Genomic DNA, 6226 nt, shown 5'->3' with positions numbered 1-6226 from the left:
CACCTCCCGCTAATCCCAGAATAGACAGCAGGAGCTATTGGACATAGACAGTGAAGGCAGCAGTACTGTGAGGATCAGCTGTGAGCTGCCAAGCACCGCTTTCTCCCTCTCCGGAGGCAAAGTCCTGACTGAATTTTATCCCATGTGCAGTGTCACAGGGAAGAGAGGAGAGGCCTGGCTTCTAGTCACTTAAAACTTTCAAACTGAACAGCACTTAGTTCTGCAGTTTCTTTACATAATATTATCTCTCTGGGAGGTGCTTTGACCCAATCTGAAAGGCAAAGGAAGGTCGGGGTTGGTCATATATCATCTTAAACTAGTATTAGCCGAATGTGTACTGGATTTAGTATTGCTCTAGCATTATACATCTATTCACAAGGCCAGTAATTGTTTAAGCTTAACAGCGCAAGCGTTGCTTTTCTATCAGATACTGTAAACAATGTGCCAATGAACTGATATCTATAGAGGCCAAAAGCAACACACCTATGGCTATTAATGAGTAAGGTAGTAGTCCAGGCTTGACTGCAGAATAAGAGAAGCAAAATAAATCAATGAACTATTTTAACTTATTGTATAAAAGTTATTTAGCAGACCAAAATATTAGAGCCACCTCCTAAAATAATGCAGATCATTGTAACTCCATCACGCACTTTGACCTCAATAATACACGTAGTAGAATTGTCACCTTTCTTAGAGTGTATGTGATTTATATATTAGAGAATAAGGGTGGTGATTTTCTGTACTTTTGATATTGTGAACAAATCTTATTAGGTGCCTTTATTCAACCACCCTGAACTCACAGGATAAGGTAAAAGGACAATAAATAAATAAATAAAAGTCTACAGGTTTTGGGATGCAAAAATTACCAGAAAATAGTCCCTACATGCCATTTTAGCTTACTATAGATCAACCAAGGTAAAAGTCCCTCCATTCCAGTTTTCATAAATGAAAAACAGTGGGTCACCATAAAAAGCCTTAACGACTTGTGAACTAGCCTGTCTGTAAAGCATTGTGACTGAAGTATACAGCCCAGTATACTTACCCAAATAATTAGTGTTATAAACATTAAACAAAATGGGCATATGCTGCCTATAGTAATACAATTATTGCAAATAATGTATATAATACTTTAATGTCAATATATAATGACACAAAATACTACAAATACTGTATTACCCGTACAGTATTTGTAGTAGAGTGGGATACAGAAGGCGGTGGGTTTGAATCCCGCCCCACCAGGTATTGTCAAAGCCACAAGGTCACACTTCAGCTCCTGTCCAAATACTAGAGTTTTCTACAGTGTTTTTTTAGCAATGTCCCACTTTTCATAAGTAAACACTCACTCACTATTAGCCTCACAGTAAAACCATATGGCACTTCAGCTCTCATGAGCCCAAGACAGCATGAAAAGAGTTGGCTGTAGGCATTATATAACCATCATTCACTCAAGTATTTGCACTACAGCCATGTTGTAGCAATACTGTCTATACATAAATTGCATCTCAAACACTAGTATTGACAATCTGCACAACCAATTATAATCTTTTTTCAGTCTATATTAAACACACCCATGAGGTGTGTAAGTAGAAAGTAAACGCTTGGATTTACTAGCCATCAACCATGCAGCAGTCCAGAAACTGTTTGCCATGGAGCTCAATACACTATAACAAAAGCTGCAGATAAGTAGCTCTAACCCACACCTTCAAACTCTTTTTTTTTCTATTGATAGAACCCGTGTTTGCTGACTTTAAATAGCTTTTATTAATATAAATTGCCCAGTCAGACCCCAGAACTCAGCCCAATAGACATGCTTTGTTAATGACCTGGAGAGAGATGTTTAGACCAGGCCTGCTAAAAAATATGGTTGAGTTGAAGCAGTTCTGTAATTAAGAAAAGCTTCAAACCAAAATGCTTGTGAGATGTGTGAGATTATTGCTGCCAAAGGAGGTTCCACCAGTTCTTAAATCCAAGAGTTCTTACTTTACCATTACAGTTTTAAGTTTAGTGTGACTAATAAGACACAAAAGGCTATGATTGCACATTGTCTATACTAGTGACTTCATATCCTTTGACCAGTTAATGCAGAAAAACCTGTAATTACAGAGGGTTCACATAATTCTTTGCATTATCAGCCAAACTGTTAATCTTACTAATATTTTATTGTAGTTATTAGTAGGTGTAATAAATTGATGACATGTTTTTAAAGGCTTGAAAAAACACTAAAAGGCCACTTCCCTGCCTGAGGAACGGCCAAAGTGACAGGACCATTCATGTTAAGTCCAGTAGTGAGTTTATTGAGGAGACTGAGCTGTGTAGGTGTGTGTGTGTGTGTGTGTGTGTGTGTGTGTGTGTGTGTGTGTTTATAGGAGACAATATTAGTAGATGCAAGATAGGACTGACACCCGACCAGCTGTCTGTAGCTGTATGAGGTATGGGGACTGGCAATGATAGCACTGATGTTTCTGGAGTCTCAGTGCAGCTTCACTGCTTCTGTAGAAGATCGAGGCATCATATCAGGGCAATGAGACATTTCATATGCAGTCATTTGCAAACTCAACTCACGCAAGCCTCATACTTTTCTAATTATCCCTGCACTCTCTGTACGGGACTTTAGCAATGAAGTAATTTAAATATATATTATTTATGAGTGATAAATGTCAAATGGGAATGAGCTTAAACAGAAACACTTTATTTGTTGAGAGAAACAAATTAGATTTAAGAGGCAGCAGGCATTGAGTTTAGGAGAAGCATATATATTATTCCTTTAGTGGTTGATTGATGGCTTTTCAGTTGGCTGGCAACAATGATAGGCAGTCAAACCACAATCAATGTTCAGTGTTTTCATTTATATATCTTGCACAAACATGCAACAGAAGTGGTCTACAGTAAATTTACTGTTTTTATTTCCTGTCTAAGTTTTCTTAAAGGTCTTTTTTTCCTAACTGTTGTTTTTTTTTTTTACTGCATTTTTGCTACTTTTTCTTTATTGAATTTATGAAACCTTACTATGCCGTCATACGCTTATTTTTTCAGTTTTTATTCCACTTTATAGTATAAAAAACTGGACATAACCCTGATAAATCTATTTTTCTCTATTCTTTCTTATAGTAACTGGTTAATTTAAAGGATTAGTTTGGCATTTTTGTCCTTCCCAAGGGTTAGTGTTCAGTTAAAATATTATTACAACAATTAAACCATTTCACTAAACAACTAGCTTGGCTCTGTCCAAAATTAGCAAGTATAAGTACCACTACAGTATTGCTCCATAACAAAGTAGTTTCTCACATATATCTGTAAAACCATTCTACCTCACTTTTGAATACTGGGTTCTTGGGCTCATCCTTGACTGAGGCCCTTCCTCCAGTTACATTAGTTACTTTAGTAGTAGGAAAAGGAAGAGTCCAGCTAATTTTATATAATTTTAAAGATAATTTTACCCCTACAAACACGCCGTGGACGTGCCTTGTTGTGGCCATGCAAAACAAACACAATATTGCTCCCAAACCCTGCCACCCCTCTCAGCCATCTCTGCCTTTGCCCTTTACTCTGTTGAGCCAAAAACAGATATCAGCCACAGGTGGTCTCTGTGCTTTATCGGTTCTGACATGCATATCTTGCCTCAAGAACTTAGAGAGACAATTAAAAATTCATTAGGACAATGAAACGAGAGAGGATTATAAAAAGGACATACAACAATACGTAACCTTGCTGAGTCTCCAAAGTGCTCTGACCTTTCGTCTACAATGTCTCTTGCTGGTGGTTTAACTAGAGTCTGTTAACAAGGCTTCCCTGCTGTTACCCTGAAATCCAACTATGGTGACATGTATTTATCTACTACTATGCTGTTGACAACTGTGAAATTCAAAGTTATTTATGTATTTAAATATTTTCGGCTCATTTTATTTTCCTCTATACAAAACTCTTCAGGACTAAGGTTGACCAATATGTGACTGACTTCAGCACACTGTATCTAGACATTTTACATCATTTAAATGGTTCTGACTAACAAATAACCACCACCCCTGTTTTGTTTGTTTACTTGCAAATTCATTTGTACTTTCCCTCTATAGCACAAAGGAGACTGGCTTTCTATTTTTCTTTTTTTTTTTTTTTTTGTATTGTATTTTGTTGTTTAGGCAGGAAAACTTATTTTTTGAGATTCCCATAAATATGGTTTTAATCACTGGCTTTTGCATATGACATCTATATTAACTGGGATTTTTACGCATGTTCGTTATGATGGTTTTCTCAACATAACAGGTCGTAATATTAAAAGTCTCTCAATTCCTCTGGTGTTACCATGAAATCACAAAACAGATAAACTACTACTACTACTACTAGTAGTAGTAGTAACACTGTAGAGTGTTTTTTATAACTGTGTCCCTATTTTGTCTGTATTTAAGATGAGTGGAAATATTCAAAGGAATGTAGGCAGCATAATTCATGTCCTGACATAGTTTCACACTATTCTGCTGATTGACATGTGGTGGCAGTAATGGGCCAACAACGACAATGATGAAACGTTAGTATACTGTACTTCAATGTAAACTGCTCGTATTGTAGAGGTTGTCAGTGGATGTTTTACACTTAGTTATCAACATTTGGGTCCTGCATGGTGCCTTTCAAAAAAATGTACTCATAATGTTAAAACATAAAACTTAAATTTTAAAAGACAAATTTAAGTTCCATTATGTACTGTCACAGTACCTGTTGTGTTGAGAACACCATCACAACGAACATGCGTAAAAATCCCAGTTAATATAGATGTCATATGCAAAAGCCAGTGATTAAAACCATATTTAAAACCATATATATATATATATATATATATATATATATATATATATATATATATATATATATATATATATATATAAAATTTGCTTTTGCAGATTCGTAATATAAACACAATTTCTAGGAGGCATGTTCCTGCTTTAATGATGCCTGTCTGATCTCAGATGTTCCTTGACTTTTAACTGAGATAGAAAAAATTACCAGTGCCTGTTGATAGGACCCTATGCTGATCTGCTGCTCACATGGGATATAGGCATGTTAGTGTATATCTAACAATTCAGTGCTTGGGAAGTGATAACAAAGACTTTAAAAGGAATTATTGATACAGTGCTAATGTTATACATATATATAACATATAAATCGAGGGCAGTCTGTACAAGTTTCGTCCTGTCGCCCTGATGGATGAGGTAAAATCAGTCGTGGAACATGGAGACAAACTGTAAAACATTAACCTTGCTATTTATTTATTGTCATAAATTGGAGGTACTCTAGGCATCATGGGTAGTCAGTCAGAGAGGAAGTGATGCAGATTGGAAATCACAACAGTAGATTTGTTTTGTTTTTTGTTGTTGGGTTGTTTATTTTATTAATTGACTAATTCAATATAAAATATTAAAGCTTGTCAAGTTGCTAGTCAGTAACAACAATTTAAAAAAAATGACCACAAATTGACTTTGTTTCCAAACACAAATCTCCAGAAGTACATGAGGTTGGTTTAAGACCAGAACTGCACTGGATCGAGGCTTAAAACTCTCTAAAACCTTTAAAGACATCCTGGAAATGGAAGCTTCTTTAGTGATTACACTCGAGGTGTCTGTCACCGGTAATTATTGAATTTTTCCACGACTATTTTATCTTCTCAAATAGCAAGATCACACACAGGGTAATCCTCAATGCAATGTCTTTAAGCTTCTCTCTTCAAGTACGCACACTCCTTAAATTGGGTCAATAGGTTTTGAGATTTTATCTATGCTGTCTTTAGGCTCAAGCTGCGCTACTTTACATGCTTCACTGTGGAGATGGGACTGTACACTAACCCTCACTCTGTTCTCCTGCCAGCACACTGTCAAACGATACCTCTCATGCTATATATCCTGGAATCTATCCTCGTGCTATATATCCTCCTTCTCTAGCACATTTGCATAATATGAAAAATGTGATCACAGTGGAATCAAGCCTATAAATGTTTTTAAGTTAAGGAAGAAATACTGGTTTTCCAGCGGCTTGTGTAACTGCTGACGCTCTGAATATTATATTGTACTGTAGCAGTGAGCTTTGTGCATCACACTGAACTCTATTGAACTCACAGATAACATTTTGCCAAAAAAACATTTATTACCAAATGTGATGCAGTCACAATTGATGAATAATGAAGTACTGATACAGCTTTGTACAGTGACTCAATATCAGCACAATAATACGCACTTTTGTA

This window comes from Channa argus, chromosome 2 (assembly GCF_033026475.1).
Source record: "Channa argus isolate prfri chromosome 2, Channa argus male v1.0, whole genome shotgun sequence".
In the NCBI taxonomy this organism is placed as follows: Eukaryota; Metazoa; Chordata; class Actinopteri; order Anabantiformes; family Channidae; genus Channa; species Channa argus.
Note: the sequence above shows the minus strand (reverse complement) of the source record.